At 37.4% G+C, this 17,098-nt stretch overlaps 1 protein-coding gene, 1 long non-coding RNA gene and 1 pseudogene across 2 annotated transcripts in view; 1 reads left to right on the plus strand and 2 right to left on the minus strand.

The window, feature by feature from the left end:
• Window positions 1-17,098, plus strand: part of LOC140855599 (uncharacterized) — a 113,927-nt gene that overhangs the window by 24,341 nt on the left and 72,488 nt on the right. The window lies entirely within an intron of this gene.
• Window positions 4,713-6,133, minus strand: LOC140855235 (putative laccase-1; annotated as a pseudogene).
• Window positions 7,321-11,029, minus strand: LOC105035024 (uncharacterized). Its single transcript, XR_012138359.1, has 3 exons — window positions 10,654-11,029; window positions 7,766-7,945; window positions 7,321-7,658 (listed from the first exon to the last, which is right to left on the minus strand). It is a non-coding gene; the product is annotated as an uncharacterized lncRNA (long non-coding RNA).

Below are 17,098 nucleotides of genomic sequence, written 5' to 3' on the forward strand. Positions count from 1 at the left end.
GCTGCAGATAGAAGAAGCTTCATACATGCGTCCCTGTCACACCAAAAAAATCCTAACGGCGAACGGTCAATTTTCGGGGCTAACCATCGAAGCAAGAAAGGGTGACACCGTTATGGGCAGAGTTTACAACCGTGCAGGATGTAACATTACAATCCATTGGTACCTCTCAAAATCTGTGAGCACTTATAATATTTGAAACTACATGCTAAATGAACTACGTACCACTTTACCCAAAAAAAAAAACACTACGTATCGTGTTCCTATATATGATGGACCATCATCGATTGGCACCATATATTAAATAATTCTGGGTACATTATATTCCAGGCATGGCGTGGAGCAGCCTAGGAACCCCTGGTCCGACAGGTCGGAGTACAAATGCTATACTCTGCACAAAGATTTGAGACGTTTCAACGGATTGTAATGTTATACTCTGCACGGTTGTAAACTCTGCCCATAACAGTGTCACCCTTTCTTGCTTCGATGGTTGGCCCCGGGTGCTGGCCGTTCACCATCAAGATTTTCTTGGTGTGACAGAGACGCGTGTATGAAGCTTCTTCTATCTGCAGTAATATTATTTAAGCAATCATCATAGACCATGGGAAAGATATATGCATGATTCGAAACTATCTATATATCATGCATCATGCAGCAATTAAGCCAGCCATCATAATGACCGTAACGCGCGTAGACATCTATAAGCTCCAAACAAGATAAAATTCAGGGAATAAAAAAAGAAAAAGAAAAAAAAACCAAACATAAGCTAGCCATATGAGCATATGTTCAGATTGTATATATGTGAATCTTTTTCTAAAAAATCTATTTTCGTATGGAAAACCTCAAATGGCAAAATTGATGGAGTTAAACTTACGACAAAGCCATAATGGCGAGTCATAACCGAAACTGAGATAGCAAGTGGACTGTATAACACCATAAACCCGAACAACTGCATGATGGAGAACCTTAGGATGCCTATAACTTGATAGGAGTGAATGGAAGAGAGAGAAGTTTGCTCTCTGTGCTGTCTGGCCTTTAAGACATCCACCATCGGGTATTTATAGAGGCAACCGCTTGCATGCATCGCTGTAGATTTTGCATCAGGATAAATGGCCTAGTCATTCGCATTATCTAATTACCCTAGGATAAATGGTCCAGTCATTCGCATTATCTAATTACCCCAGGCTTGGATATGCATCACATGCTATCAAAAGCATTAATGACTTTTTTTTTGGAAAGTCAAATTATTTTAGTATCTATAGAAATTTCTCAAAATAAAAACGTGCGTTGAGTTCGCTCGCTCTCTCTTGTAGATATGCTTTATGAACAAAAAAAAAAAAAGGAAAAAAAATTAAACGCCCAAGAGAAGTTAAACTTATGACGAATTTTAGGAATCCTCTTGCAGAAGCTCCACGCTAAGCGATAGATTTGGATGAATTGAAACTAACCAGAAGACATAAAATTCCAAATGATGGCTCACATGAACATGCTGTGTGGTCAGGCAATTCATCAAACACGCTAAAGGCATGATGCAATCCTAGGAAAATGACCGAGAAAGCCAGAGAGAAAATCAGATCTGACGAGATCGAACAGGTAGATGACAAAAATATTTGGGGCGTTTAGATTCTTCTTGAGAAGAAAAGATTTCTCACGATCAAATTGGACGGCATCTGTTAAATTTTTTATGTGATGATAGAAAGAGATTGTAATAGGCAGAGCATAGACAAAGAAGGGGAAAAAATAAAATCTGAGGCAATAGAAAGAAGCAAGAGAAGGCACTCATTGGCCCCTGTTACCGTGTAGAAGAGCGACAGTGTGGAAAGCTCCAATTCTAATTTCATCTCGTCTGACGGAGAAGTGAAAGGCGCGGTTCAGATCATTTTTGCGATCAATTCTTTAATAAAAAATAAAAATAATTAGTAATTAATTTTTAATAAAAAATTTTAAAATAATTAGAGATAGATTTTATGATCAATTTTATTAATAAAAAAATTTTAAAATAATTAACGACCGATTTTGCAACCGATTTTTTAATAAAAAATTTAAAAATAATTATCTGCTGAGGATCGATAGTGAGCTGATGAGTTGACCACATGCATCGACTACCAATCATTCCAGATGCAGATGATGGAGCATTTGGTGCAAATGGAGTAGATGATGGAACTGATGAGATAGCAGTAGGCCGATCCGTCATGCTATACCCGTTCTCCTTTTTAGATGCTGATGCTTGACAGCCAGCGATTTATTTTTATACTTTTTCATTTTTATTTTGAATCTCTTGTAATTATTAATTTTTTTTATAATTATAATTTAATATACTAAAATGATCAAATTTATTTATGAATTTACTGTGTGAATTTTTTATTTTTATTTTATAGATTTTAAATCTAAAATACTAAAAATATAAATTAAAAAATATATATTTATAAATTATTTTTAAAAAAATATTATATTTTAATTAGTGATGAAAGTATTTTCGATGAAATTTATGTCTCAAATAACTTTATTTGCGATGGTAGGTTTCCATCATAAATAATTTACTTTTTTAAATATAATTTTTAAAAAAAATATATATGTTGGAATATTTTCATTGTAAATAATATTTTTGACGATGAAAATATTTATGATGGAACTTATTCATCGTAAAAAGATAATTTATTTTTTAAAAAATATTAAATTTACTGATTAATTATTTATGATAGAAATTTTAATCGTAAATAATTTTATTTATGATAAAAATATTTTATTTGCAACAAAAATTTTATCATAAATAATTTAAAGTATAAAAATTTTTTGTGACAAAAATTATTCATCACAAAAAAAGAATTATTAGCGATGAAATTGTTGTTTCCATCGCAAAATATTATCTGCGATCATATTTTTAACGACTAATTATTAGTGATGAAATTTTTATCATAAATAAGTATTTGTGATAGAAATTTAGTATTTACGATACTTTTTTTACTTCGCAAATATCTCTTTTTATTGTAGTCCCGCACGCCACACCCCGATCCCCTTCCCCTCGCCCTCGATGGCCTCCACTGCTCCCCAGCCATCTGTGCCTCCGGCACCGCCACCCTCCTGCATCGCCTCCTCCCACCCACCTGCATCGTCTCCTGGCCTCAAGTGAACCTGCATCCGCCCGTCGTGCCTTCGGCACCCGCCCCCTGGCGACCCGCACTCGCTCGTCGTGCCTCCGGCACTGCACCCCGACCCCCCGAATGCCTGCACTGCCCCATGACTCCACCACCTGTGCCTCTTCTCCAGGATCTCCCTACCTGGAGGACGACACCACCGCACCGCTTTCCCTCCATGATGTCGTCTTCAGCATTGTCGGCTCTGCCCTGCTCTAGCCGTGGTACTGGGAGTCCTCCGCCTTGGTGGCGGCCGAGGGCCATGCACGGATACATCTGGCTCAATGACCGCATCGCCCACCCTCGGAGCGCCTCCCTCGCCCACGCTCTAGCCTCGGTCTGCATCTCCGGGGCCATCTCCCCCCTCATCCAGCTCCATTGGGGAGGTTGAGGCGGAGGCCGCTGGGGAGAAGGATGATGGAGGAGACCGTCGGGAAAGAGGAGGAAGCAGAGGAGGAGGTTGAGGAGGAGGCCACGTGGGGTGGAGGGTGGGGAAGACGGCAGTTTCATCAAGAATTTTTTTTTACAAGATTATCAAAGTAGTGGTAATCTGAATTGCCATCCCTCTCCTTGATAATCCAAATTACCTCATGGGAGGTAATCTGGATTACCTGATAATCTGCATTACCAAGCCAAACGGCATACTAAACGTGGTAATCTAGTGGGGCTCCTTTAAATTGCCAGCAATCTAGATAGATTGCCAGCTACCAAACTAAACCTAAGTGGAAACTTGATATCATTAAAAAGTATATTTTTCTTGTTTGGTAAACTATAAAACACTGGATGTTTAAATAATAATTCATCTCGGTAGTATTTGGTTGCCCTTATTCTCTATGGAATAAAGGCTTATTCCTATTTATTCCCCGAACACTACATATATTCCTGATGGGCCCTGTAGGTTTAGCTATTTCGGTCAACAAGCATTAATTGTGCATTAATTGCACCTTCTTCCCACCTACCTTGAATAAGCTATTCTATGTTGAACTATGGAATAGCTTATTCTAGATCCTTAGTGAGAAATAATTGCCACTTATTCTAGATTAGGGAATAACACTGCCTTATTCCCAATGGATCCTGCAGATTTCCAACCAAACACTAATTTGGGGAATATCTATTCTAGGGGAGTTTGTATTCCTATTTGAGGAATATTTTTAGGACTACCAAACACTACCCTCATGAATAAGGTTAAAGACATTATATCCCAATTAATTTTCTACTTTGAGATTATTATGGCTGCTTTTGATGGGACCTTCATGTCGCCAAATATGCTCTTGAAAGGATACTTCTTCGATCTATGTGCTAATAGCTAAATTGCACGTGTTCATAAAAGCAATTCATATTTCGAGCTAAAATGATAACGAATTGAGATAATGCATAGAGTTACGAACATCTTAATTATAATTGAAATGATAAGTGAATGGAATGATAAAACATTAGTGAAACAAATTCATCTTCAAATCCCCAATGTGAAACAGAGAGTATATCGCTGTCCTTTTATTTATAGTCTTCTACTAACATGAAAAGATACAAATCTTCATTGTGGTACCTAACTTGAATAATATGAAAGAAACCAATATTTCTAGACCTATGATTTGTATCAAATCTTCCAACAAGGAGGCATGCTTCGAGGCGGAGGCAGCAACCGAGCTGTGGGCCAGCACTATTCTTTACTATGAACACAATGTCCATTCTCTAATTGAGATGGTGTTCCAAGTGGCAGTGTATGAACCATACACCTGAACAAATGTATTCAAAGTGGATAAATAGAAATACAAAGAAAATATAATGAAAATTATTTTCGCATTAGGAAAAAGAACTAAGAAAAGAAGCCAAAATAACTCACCAGGGTTTGTGGCCCTGAATCTGATGGCGGTCCACCCACTCTCGGCACTGCAACAGTGTTCTCAAATGGGGGGTCCACCAATATAGGTCGCCGGGTCCTTATCATTGTCATAATTTTCGAATCCCCTTCCCACCACGTAGAAGTTGTAGCCATGCAAGTGAATGGGATGGTTCAATGCTGCCAAAAGGTTGGTCCCCTAGAATGTGAGAAAATATTCATATCATATTTACAACAAACCAATAAGAAATCAGGAATCAACAAAATACAAAGATAGTGTAGATATCATTCACGTGAATCAATGAAATACATTAGATTCGATGAAATATAGGGATTTTTATTGATTTGTGACAAATATGATGTGGTATCACCGTTGCAACGAATATTTTTTCATAGAACACCATCTCCACGCTAGTATTGTACTCCAGGACCTTGACTTCTGTCGCAATCTTTGGAAACAACAAGCTCTTGGGTAGTTATCGTCGGTGAAGTTGAAGTAGAATGGCGGCTCACTCGGAAACCCTGTCTCATATACCCCGTGGATAACCCGGCAGTAGGCCTCAAGGATATCGATCCGTGGAGCGACAAAGCTTACGTTGTTAAGACTAGCGGCCAGCCGATTTCTGTCGGGCCCCTGGCACGAGCGATTTCGGTATAAAATCTCATTGATGGCTATGGTGATGATGATCCATTCATTGATAGTTTGTGGGACATGGATCGGATGGTCTTTGCTTGCCAGAGACCCATGTTTGGTGGTGAATTTAGTTGCCGAGTCCATGTCGTTGGAGGCAGGGAGGGAGGAGAATTGTGGCCGCACAGTCGATGAACCGGTAGTGGCATTGATGTACTCTATGACTGCTGTGATTGTGGTGCTATCGGAGGTGATGCCGTTGGCGCTTGCATAGGCCGAAGCTGCCATGTAGTAGCAATTGTTGGTGGAATTAGTAACTGGTTGGTTGACCTTCAGGAGGAGGTCTATGGTCTGGCCCGATGTGATTATGATGAACTCGGTCATGAAGGATTTGGTGTAGCTCGCATCGGTGCCGACCGCCGTGAGCTGGTGTCCAGCGATGGGGAAGAAGAGCTCCTCGTTGAGGGCTGCATTGACCACTCGGAGGAGGTAGGTCTTGCCATACTCTACCAAGGCCTTGAATGTCCCCATATTTGTGTATACATATGGAGAGAGAGAGAGGGAGAGAGAGAGAGAGAGGTAAACAAATGTGAGACAAAAGGATAAGATAGAGCACTACTGCATGCATGACAGGTGGTAGGGATTTACCAGCTAGTATGGAGCAGTTGTAGAGATCGCCTGATTGGCCATTGATGGTGAAGGAAAAAACTTTTATGGTTGGACCGACCATGGAAGAGGGTTCCTATAATTCGTCGTAAGTTTAACTTCACTTGGGCATTTAGTTATTTTTCTTTTTCTTTTTTTGTTCCCTCAAATTTTCCTTGATTGGAGCTTATAGATGTCTACGCGCATTATGGTCACTATGATGGGCTGGCTTAATTGCTACATGATGCATGATATATAGATAGTTTCGAATCATGCGTATATCTTTCCCATGGTCCATGATGATTGCTTAAATAATATTGCTGCAGATAGAAAAAGCTTCATACATGCGTCCCTGCTAGCAATCTGGATAGATTGCCAGCTACCAAACTAAACCTAAGTGGAAACTTGATATCATTAAAAAGTATATTTTTCTTGTTTGGTAAACTATAAAACACTGGATGTTTAAATAATAATTCATCTCGGTAGTATTTGGTTGCCCTTATTCTCTATGGAATAAAAGCTTATTCCTATTTATTCCCCAAACACTAGATATATTCCTGATGGGCCCTATAGGTTTAGCTATTTCGGTCAACAAGCATTAATTGTGCATTAATTGCACCTTATTCCCATCTACCTAGAATAAACTATTCTATGTTGAACTATGAAATAGCTTATTCTAGGTCCTTAATGAGAAATAATTACCACTTATTCTAGATTAGGGAATAACACTGCCTTATTCTCAATGGATCCTGCAGATTTCCAACCAAACACTAATATGGGGAATATCTATTCTAGGGGAGTTTGTATTCCCATTTGAAGAATATTTTTAGGACTACCAAAAACTACCCTCATGAATAAGTTTAAAGACATTATATCCCAATTAATTTTCTACTTTGAGATAATTATGACTGCTTTTGATGGCACCTTCGTGTCGCCAAATATGCTCTTGAAAGGATACTTCTTCAATCTATGTGCTAATAGCTAAATCGCACGTGTTCATAAAAGCAATTCATATTTCGAGCTAAAATGATAATGAATTGAGATAATGCATAGAGTTATGAATATCTTAATATAATTGAAATGATAAGTGAATGTAATGATAAAACATTAGTGAAACAAATTCATCTTCAAATCCCCTATGTGAAACAGAGAGTATATCGCTGCCCTTTTACTTATAGTCTTCTACTAACATGAAAAGAAACAAATCTTCATTGCGGTACCTAACTTGAATAATATGAAAAAAACCAATATTTCTAGACCTATGATTTGTATCAGATCATCTAACAAGGAGGCATGCTTGGAGGCAGAGGCAGCAACCGAGCTTGTGGGCCAGCACTATTCTTTACTATGAACACAATGACCATTCTCTAACTAAGATGGTGTTCCAAGTGGCAGTGCATGAACCATAAACCTGAACAAATGTATTCAAAGTGGATAAATAGAAATACAAAAAAAATATAATGAAAATTATTTTCACATTAGGAAAAAGAACTAAGAAAAAAAACCAAATTAACTAACCAGGCTTTGTGGAATCTGATGGCGGCCCACCCACTCTCGGGCACTGCCAATGGGGGGTCCACCAGTATAGATCGCCGAGTCCTTGTCATTGTCATAATTTTCGAACCCGCTTCCCACCACATAGAAGCTGTAGCCATGCAAGTGAATGGGATCGTTCAATGCTGCCAAAAGGTTGGTCCCCTGGATCATGAGAAAATATTCATATCATATTTACAACAAACCGATAAGAAATCAGGAATCAATAAAATACAAAGATAGTGTAGATATCATTCATGTAAATCAATGAAATACATTAAGATTCGATGAAATATAGGAATTTTTATTGATTTGTGATAAATCTGACGTGGTATCACCATTGCAATGAATATTTTTTCATGAAACACCATCTCCATGCTAGTATTGTACTCCAGGATCCTGACTTTCGTGCAGTCTTTGGAAACAACAAGCTCTTGGGTAGTTATCGCTGGTGAAGTTGGAGTAGAATGGCGGTTCACTCGGAAACCCTATCCCATATACCCCGTGGATAATTTGGTAGTAGGCCTCAAGGACATCGATCCGTGGAACGACAAAGCTTATGTTGTTAAGACTAGTGGCCAGTCGGTTTCCGTCGGGCCCCTGGCACGAGCGATTCGGGTATAAAATCTCATTGACGGCTATGGTGATGATGATCCGTTCGTCGATAGTTTGCGGGACATGGATCAGATGGTCTTTGCTCGCCAGAGACCAGAGTTTGGTGGTGAATTTAGTTGCCGAGTCCATGTCGTTGGAGGCAGGGAGGGAAGAGAATTGTGGCCGCATGGTCAATGAGCCGATGGTGGCATTGATGTACTCTATGATTGTTGTGATTGTGGTGCTATCGGAGGCGATGCCATTGGTGCTCACATAGGCCGAAGCTGCCATGTAGTAGCGATTATTGGTGGAATTAGTAACTGGTTGGTTGACCTTCAGGAGGAGGTCCATGGTATGGCCAGGCATGATTATGATGAACTCGGTCATGAAAGTTTGGTGTAGCTCGCATTGGTGCCGACCATCATGAGCTGGTGTCCGACGATGGCGAAGAAGAACTCCTCGTTGAGGGCTGCATTGACTACTCGGAGGAGGTAGGTCTTGACATACTCTACCAAGGCCTTCAATGTCCCCATATTTGTGTATACATTTGGAGAAAGAGAGAGAGAGAGAGAGAGGTAAACAAATGTGAGACAAAAGGATAAGATAGAGCACTACTGCAGGCATGACAGATGGTAGGGATTTACCAGCTGGTTTGGAGCAGTTGTAGAGATTGCCTGTTGGCCGTTGATGGTGAAGGATAAAACTTTTATGGTCGGACCACCGTGGAAGAGGATTCCTATAATTCGTCGTAAGTTTAACTTCACTTGGGTGTTTAGTTTTTTTCTTTTTCTTTTTTTTTCCCTCAATTTTTCCTTGATTGGAGCTTATAGATGTCTACGCACGTTATGGTCACTATGATGGGCTGGCTTAATTGCTGCATGATGCATGATATATAGATAGTTTCGAATCATGCGTATATCTTTTCCATGGTCTATGATGATTGCTTAAATAATATTGCTGCAGATAGAAGAAGCTTCATACACGCATCCCTGTCACACTAAGAAAATCTTGACGGTGAATGGCCAGTTCTCGGGGCTAACATCAAAGCAAGAAAGGGTGACACCGTTATGGGCAGAGTTTACAACCGTGCAGGGTGTAACATTACAATCCATTGGTCCCTCTCAAAATCTTTGAGCACTTGTAATATTTGAAACTACATGCTAAATGAACTACGTACCACTTTACCCAAAAAAAAAAACAATACGTACAGAGTTCCTATATATGATGGACTGTCATTGATCGGCACCATATATTAAATAATTCTGGGTACATTATATTCCAGACATGGCGTGGAGTAGCCTAGGAACCTCGGGTCCGATAGGCCGGAGTACAAATGCTATACTCTGCACGAAGATTTTGAGACGTACCAATGGATTGTAATGTTATACTCTGCACGGTTGTAAACTCTGCCCATAACAGTGTCACTCTTTCTTGCTTCGATGGTTGGCCTCGAGAACTGGCCGTTCACCGTCAAGATTTTCTTGGTGTGACAGAGATGCGTGTATGAAGCTTCTTTTATCTGCAGCAATATTATTTAAGCAATCATCATGGATCATGGAAAAGATATACGCATGATTTGAAACTATCTATATATCATGCATCATGCAGCAATTAAGCCAGCCCGTCATAGTGACCGTAACGTGCGTAGATATCTATAAGCTCCAATAAAAAAAAAATCAGGAAACAAAAAAAGAAAAAAAAAAAAAACTAAACATAAGCTAGCCATTTGAGCATGTGTTCGGATTGTATATATGTGAATCTTTTTCCAAAAAATCTGTTTTCGTATGGAAAACCTCAAATGGCAAAATTGATGGAGTTAAACTTACGACGAAGCCATAATAGCGAGTCATAACCAAAACTGGGATAGCAAGTGGATTGCATAACACCATTAACCCGAACAGCTGCATGATAGAGAACCTTAGGATGCCTGTAACTTGATAGGAGAGAATGGAAGGGAGAGAAGTTTGCTCTGTGTGCTGTTTGGCCTTTGAGACATCCCCCATCGGGTATTTATAGAGGCAACTGCTTGCATGCATCGCTGCAGATTTTGCTTCAGGATAAATGGCCCCAGTCATTCGCATTATCTAATTATCCCAGGCTTGGATACTATCAAAAGCATTAATGATTTTTTTTTGGAAAGTCAAATTGTTTTAGTATCAATGGAAATTTTCCAAAATAGAAACGTGCCTTGAGTTCGCTCGCTCTCTCTTGTAGATATGCTTTATGAACAAAAAAAGAATGAGAAAAAAAAACTAAACACCCAAGAAAGTTAAACTTACAACGAATTATAGGAATCCTCTTGCAGCTCCACGCTCAGCGATAGATTTGGATGAATTGAAACTATTCAGAAGACATAAAATTCCAAATGATGGCTCACATGAACTTGCTGTGTGGTGAGGCAATTCATCAAACACGCGAAAGGCGTGATGCAATCCTAAGAAAATGACCGAGAAAGCCGGAGAGAAAATCAGATCTGACGAGATCGAATAGGTAGATGACAAAAATATTTGGGGCGTTTAGAGTCTTCTTTAAAAGAAAAGATTTCTCAAGATCAAATTGGACGGCATCTGTTAAATTTTTTACGTGATAATAGAAAGAGATTGTAATAGGCAAGAGCATAGACAAAGAAGGGGAAAAAACAAAATCTGAGGCAATAGAAACAAGCAAGAGAAGGCACTCATTGGCCCGTGTTACCATGTAGAAGAGCGAGAGTGCGGAAAGCTCCAATTCTTTAACGATCGTTTTTGCAATCGATTTTTTAATAAAAAATAATAATAACTAGTAATTAATTTTTAATAAAAAATTTAAAAATAATTAACGATCGATTTTATTAATAAAAAAATTTTAAAATAATTAGCAATCAATTTTGCAATCGATTTTTTAATGAAAAATTTGAAAATAGTTAGCGACCAATTTTGCGATCGATTTTTGCATAAAATATAGAATAAAAAATAATTTAAAAATTTTGGTATCGATTTTTCAATCATAAAATTAATAAAAATAATTAGTGATCTATTTTATGATCGATCTATTAATAAAAAATTGAAAATATTTAGTGACCGATTTTGCGATCAATTTTATTAATAAAAAATAAAAAATAATTAGTGATCGATTTTGCAACTATTTTTTAATAAAAAATTTAAGAATAGTTAGTGATCAATTTTGCGACTGATTTTTTCATAAAAAATTTAAAAATAAATAGCCATCAATTTTGCAATTGATTTTATTAATAAAAAATTAATAATATCTAAAGATTGATTTTGCGATCGATTTAATTAGCAATCGATTTTGTGATCGATTGTTTAATAAAAAAATTAAAATAATTAGTGACTAATTTTAAGATCAATTTTTTAATAAAAAATTTGAAAATAGTTAGTGATCGATTTTACTATCAATTTTGTTACTAAAAAATTTAAAAATAATTTGCGATCGATTATGCAACCAATTTTTTAACAAAAAAATAAAAAATAGTTAGCCATCGATTTTTTTATAAAAAATTTAAAAATAATTAGCAATTAATTTTACAATCAATTTTATTAATAAAAAAATTTAATAATATTTAGTGATCGATTTTGAGATCGATATATTAATAAAAAAAATAATTAGCGATTGATTTTGCAACTAATTTTTTAATAAAAAATTTAAAATAATTAGCGACCAATTTTATAACTGATTTTATTTATAAAAATAATTAAAAATAATTAGCGATCGATTTTATGATCGATTTATTAATAAAAATATTTTAAAATATTTAGCGATCAATTTTTCAATTGATTTGTTAATAAAAAAAATAATTAGTGACAAATTTTATGATCGATTTGTTAATAAAAAAATTAAAATTCATTAGCGACCAATTTTGCAATCAATTTATTAATAAAAAAATTTAAAAATAATTAATGATTGATTTTATTAATAAAAAAATTTAAAAATATAATTCAAGTAAAATTATTCAAAAAAATTGATTATAAAATTATTTATAGATTAAAAAAATAATTTAAGTGTTTCACGATCAATTTTTTGATCGTAAATTTTTTTTAATATTTTACGATCAAAAAATCGATCGCAGATATATTTTGCAATTGAATATAATTTTTTTTTGAATATGATATAATTTTAAAATTTAAAATCTATCTTCATTATTCATTATCTAAATAATTATCTTTGGACCATCGTTATAAAAGATCGCCTGGATCCGATAGTTCTAGCTATGTCGATCAATAAAATTTGATTTTGATGATCACAAACGATTGGATGATGATCTGATAGATAGAGACCATCAATAGATTCAAAAACTTGCTTTGATAATTTCAATGATATTTATAATATACTATCAAAATTTTACTTCAATCGGACATCATTATCATGGTCAATTTATCATAAAATTATTTGGATCGTTAAATAAAAAATGAATGATCAAAAGATCAAACAGTGTTCGATTATAAGATAATTTTTTACATAAATGATATTTGTTACTATTTTAATTATCTATACAGTGGTGATCGTAAAATTTGAATCGCATATATGTGAACCATCCATGTTAAGTAGATCTTGTAAAAGCACATGTATAACTACCATTACTATAATAAGGGCTTACGGCAGTGGTTACTATAACAGCAGTTTAAAAAACCGCTGCTATAGAACCTATGGCAGTCAGTGGTTATTACAAATCACTGTGTTATGGCCTAAGCCCAATCTAAAAAAGAAAGACCAGCATGTGCTGGGTGGGAAGGATGCTGGACTCCCATTGGGAGTCTCTTTGGTGTGGTCTCCCAATGAAAATCAGAAGCTGGGGAGGAGTCGAACTCCTCCCCTCGGTCCTCTTTAAAGAGAGGCCAACTGTCCCCTTCAAACCCCATGAACTTCGGTCGCTGCTCGTTGTCGGAAAGAAGCCGTTTTCCTGTTCGCCAAGTTGTGGGATGTCACCCCAAATATCGTCGGAGAAATAGGTACAAAGCCAGTCCTTGCTAATTTACCCTCTTTCCTATCTTCTGTAACTATTTGGATCATGGATTCTGACTGGCAATCGTCGGATTTCTTTGAGAAAAATCATTCCCTATTTTGAGTTGTTTCCATCCCTCTTTCTTTTTAGTTTTCCGACGCCAGTGGTCAACGTCGACCGTCGGTCTGAATTTCTTGCGCTGCACCATCATAGTCCTGACAGTCATCGGCCACCATTGCACCAGCCATGGCTTTCAGTCTGAAAAATAAAAAGGGGGACCACGGTCCCTTGTTCTGTTTAAACGAAGGAAGAATAAGGAAGAAAGAAAAAGAAAAAAAGAAAAGAAAAAAAAGAGAGAGAGAGAAAGAAAAGAAAAAAGAAATAGACTCTCTCTCTTTCCTCTCTTTCTCTTTCTAGTTTTTCTCTCCACTTTCTCTCTCTAAAATTTTTTCTCTCTAGATTATTCCTCTCTCCTAGGATTTTTTAGAATTATGAAAAGAGTAATAATGAGTTTGAATGATTTTAGTGAAAGCATCTGATCCGTGATCGTCAGACAGCATGCCAGCACCTTGACCACACCGTGATGAAGGAAAAATTGACCTTTTCCTTGTAGGATCTTCCAGATCTAAAGAGATTTGGGTTGGAATATTTTAAAAAATTATCCTACGATATTTCAGATCTAAGATCTATTAGATCTAATTCCTATTATCTGTTATTAAATTTAAAATTAAATATAGAAATATGAGGAATAGAGAAATACCTCTAGGGTAACTAGATTACCTTGTAGATGATCGCAGCAATGCCCGAGGTTCTAAAATAGCCACGCAGTTGTCTGGCCTCTACCAGTATCTACTCGAGCAGGATCTGGATCGTCTTCTCCTCGCGAATCTTTTCTCCAAAAATCAGATCTGGAAGATCTTCAAAAGATCTTCTGAAGCTGGAGCAGCAGCTTCTCAATAAATCTCTGCAGCCTTCTAATCAGGAAGCCACCATGCCTTGAACAAGCACCAGATGGATGCCCAACCTCTTGGATGTGAAGAGGGGAGGGAGAGGAGCAGAGGGGGCATAGAGAAGTGGAGAGGATTCAGGTTTTTGCTAGTTATTGAGCAGAGTCTCTAAACCCGAGGCACAGACAGGGTTTAAATTGACCCTGCTGCGCCATGCAGTGCCACATCATTCGATTAATCAAAAAATTTCAATTAATTTTGAAAAAAATTTGATTGGTGGAGTGATGTCATCTGATCATATTAGATAAAAATCTCCATAATTCCTCCTACTATTGGTACCAATACTGGATAAGCACAGTGAGATTGGCGCCCCACAGTCTAAGTTGATCAAGGGATCAGAGTCCTCATCTCATGGGACTCTATCCTTATCCACTTGAGGCGCACGCCCAATCTGAATATGGTGCCTACTTTGAGGGCTAATTTAGCAGGTGGCACTCCACTAAAACTCTCCAATGACCTCTTGCCAAGTGGCCTTCAGTCCAAGGTCCATGGGTCAACGTTTGACCAATATCCTAAAACGAAAATGACAGGTGATAGAAATTAGCAGGTGTTGTCTTAAATTTATCTCATAAATTAAGATAAGATTTTTTTAAGCTGGACTGGCTCCAGTCAGACTGAGAGAAATCTTCTCAAGGTTCTCTGGATGAGTTAAATCATATTTGGCTCAGTCGAGATAGAAAAGATTACACGAAGAGAAAGTTAAGCTCAATCGTGTGCTAGCACGATTTTCTTGAACCTAATTGGATCTAATTCAAATCAATCGAACTGGACTAACTCAATTGATGACATCCAGACCCTAACTCTTGTTTGTGACCCAGTTAGGTTCATTTCTGTATGGTAATGAGACATGTTGTGATCTCATCATCGACATCATCGAAACTTCTTTCGATGGACCAGAACTCTTCTGATTCAGACAATTTAGAATGATCGATCATCAATATCATTCTAATTTTTCTCAAAATTCATCAGTGACACCTAGTAGTATATAGTGGCAACCCATCAGAAATGAAGATGAACCTCTCAGTACAGCTACCTGTGTGATTGAGTTCTTCTATCATGAGTCTCGACTGAATTAGGGTTAAGGTGAACTCGTCAAACCCAACATCAGTCATATGAATCAATCGATCGATCCAAGTCTGATGTGAAACCTTAATGGAAAACTTTTTTTCATTATTTCACTTTGCCATGGCCATGGGCTTAAGGACTCAATCTTTCGATCATCATAGGACTACTCCTCTTATCTATCGAGGTTGATAGATCCCATCTTGGTGCAATCTGGTTCCTACAATGAATATGCTACAGCCAACATACACCTTAGGGTTTTGAATGGCTAGGAGATCGAGTTATGGTGTAGTCAAATTATAACACACTCAAGGTGAACTGTCGATGTACCTCAGATCAAAGAACTAGACACACAGCTGCAGCATCGAGCTAGTCATCAACGAGAAGATAGATTTTCTTATGACTGCTCGAGGTGGTCACGCTCAGTACTCTCATTCTCAATGAATATATGTACTCTTGCTCTGGTGTCTCCACACCGTAGACTCAAGACACATCTATCCTAAGGAAGCGATCGCACACCAACCTTTCGGATCGATCACCATCCTCGTGATGATCCTATGGTTAGGAGCTGTTTAAAAGTTAGTTATGTAAATTCATGCCTTAAATTTTTAACTCTTAAAAATATGAATTAACATTCCTACTAACTCAAAGGATGTATCACAGACATAATATACACAATGTGATAGTAGAATAACCCTTTTATTCATTTATAGTCAAAATTATAAATTTGTCCTTACATTTGTACAGGAATGTGTCAGCCAATCTGGCATCTAGGGTACATATCTAACAAACTCCCACTTAACCTAATGCCAATTGGCTACATATCTAAGTCCCATCTTCTCAAGGTGGGCTTCGATCTTCTGCTGGCCTAATAGCTTTGTCAGTGGGTCTGCCACATTGTCTGTAGAGTCGACTCTCTTAATCTCGACATAATCTTTTTCGAGATAATCACAGATCAGATGGAATCATCGCTCGATATGTTTGGACTTCTGGTGAGACCTTGGCTCCTTAGCTAGGGCTATGGCACCATTATTATCGCAGTAATGAGGAATGGCATCCGATGACATTACTCCAAACTCTGCGGTAAATTTTTTATACCAGAATACCTCCTTCGCATCTTTCGATGCAGCAATATACTCTGCCTCCATGGTGGAATCAGCAATTACCGTCTGCTTGAAACTCTTTCAGCTGACTGCACCACCATTGCAAATGAACAGACTCCCAGATGTCGACTTTCGATCATCTATATCAGACATAAAATCTGAGTCTGTAAATCTCTGAACTTGGAGTTCTCCATTCTCAAAGACTAGAAACATATCTTTTGTCCTTCTCAAGTACTTAAGGATACATTTCACAGAAGTCCAGTGCTCTTCGCCTGGATTCGATTGATATCTGCTTGTGACACTCACAGTATGGGCTATATCAGGTCGTATACATAGCATGGCATACATGAGGCTCCCTATTGTGGAAGCATAAAGAATCTTGCTCATGCGTTCAATCTCCTCAGGTGTGCTAGGGCACATCTTCTTGGAGAGATGAATGCCATGTCTAAAAGGTACTAAATCTCTTTTGGAGTTTTTCATGCTAAACTTTTTAGCACCTCCTCTATGTACATCTTCTGTGAAAGTCCCAGCATCCTATTTGGTCTATCTCTATAGATCTTAATACCCAGTATCAAGGATGCCTCTCCTAGATTTTTCATAGAGAACTCCTTAG

The sequence above is a fragment of the Elaeis guineensis genome, chromosome 2 (assembly GCF_000442705.2).
Source record: "Elaeis guineensis isolate ETL-2024a chromosome 2, EG11, whole genome shotgun sequence".
Classification (NCBI taxonomy): Eukaryota; Viridiplantae; Streptophyta; class Magnoliopsida; order Arecales; family Arecaceae; genus Elaeis; species Elaeis guineensis.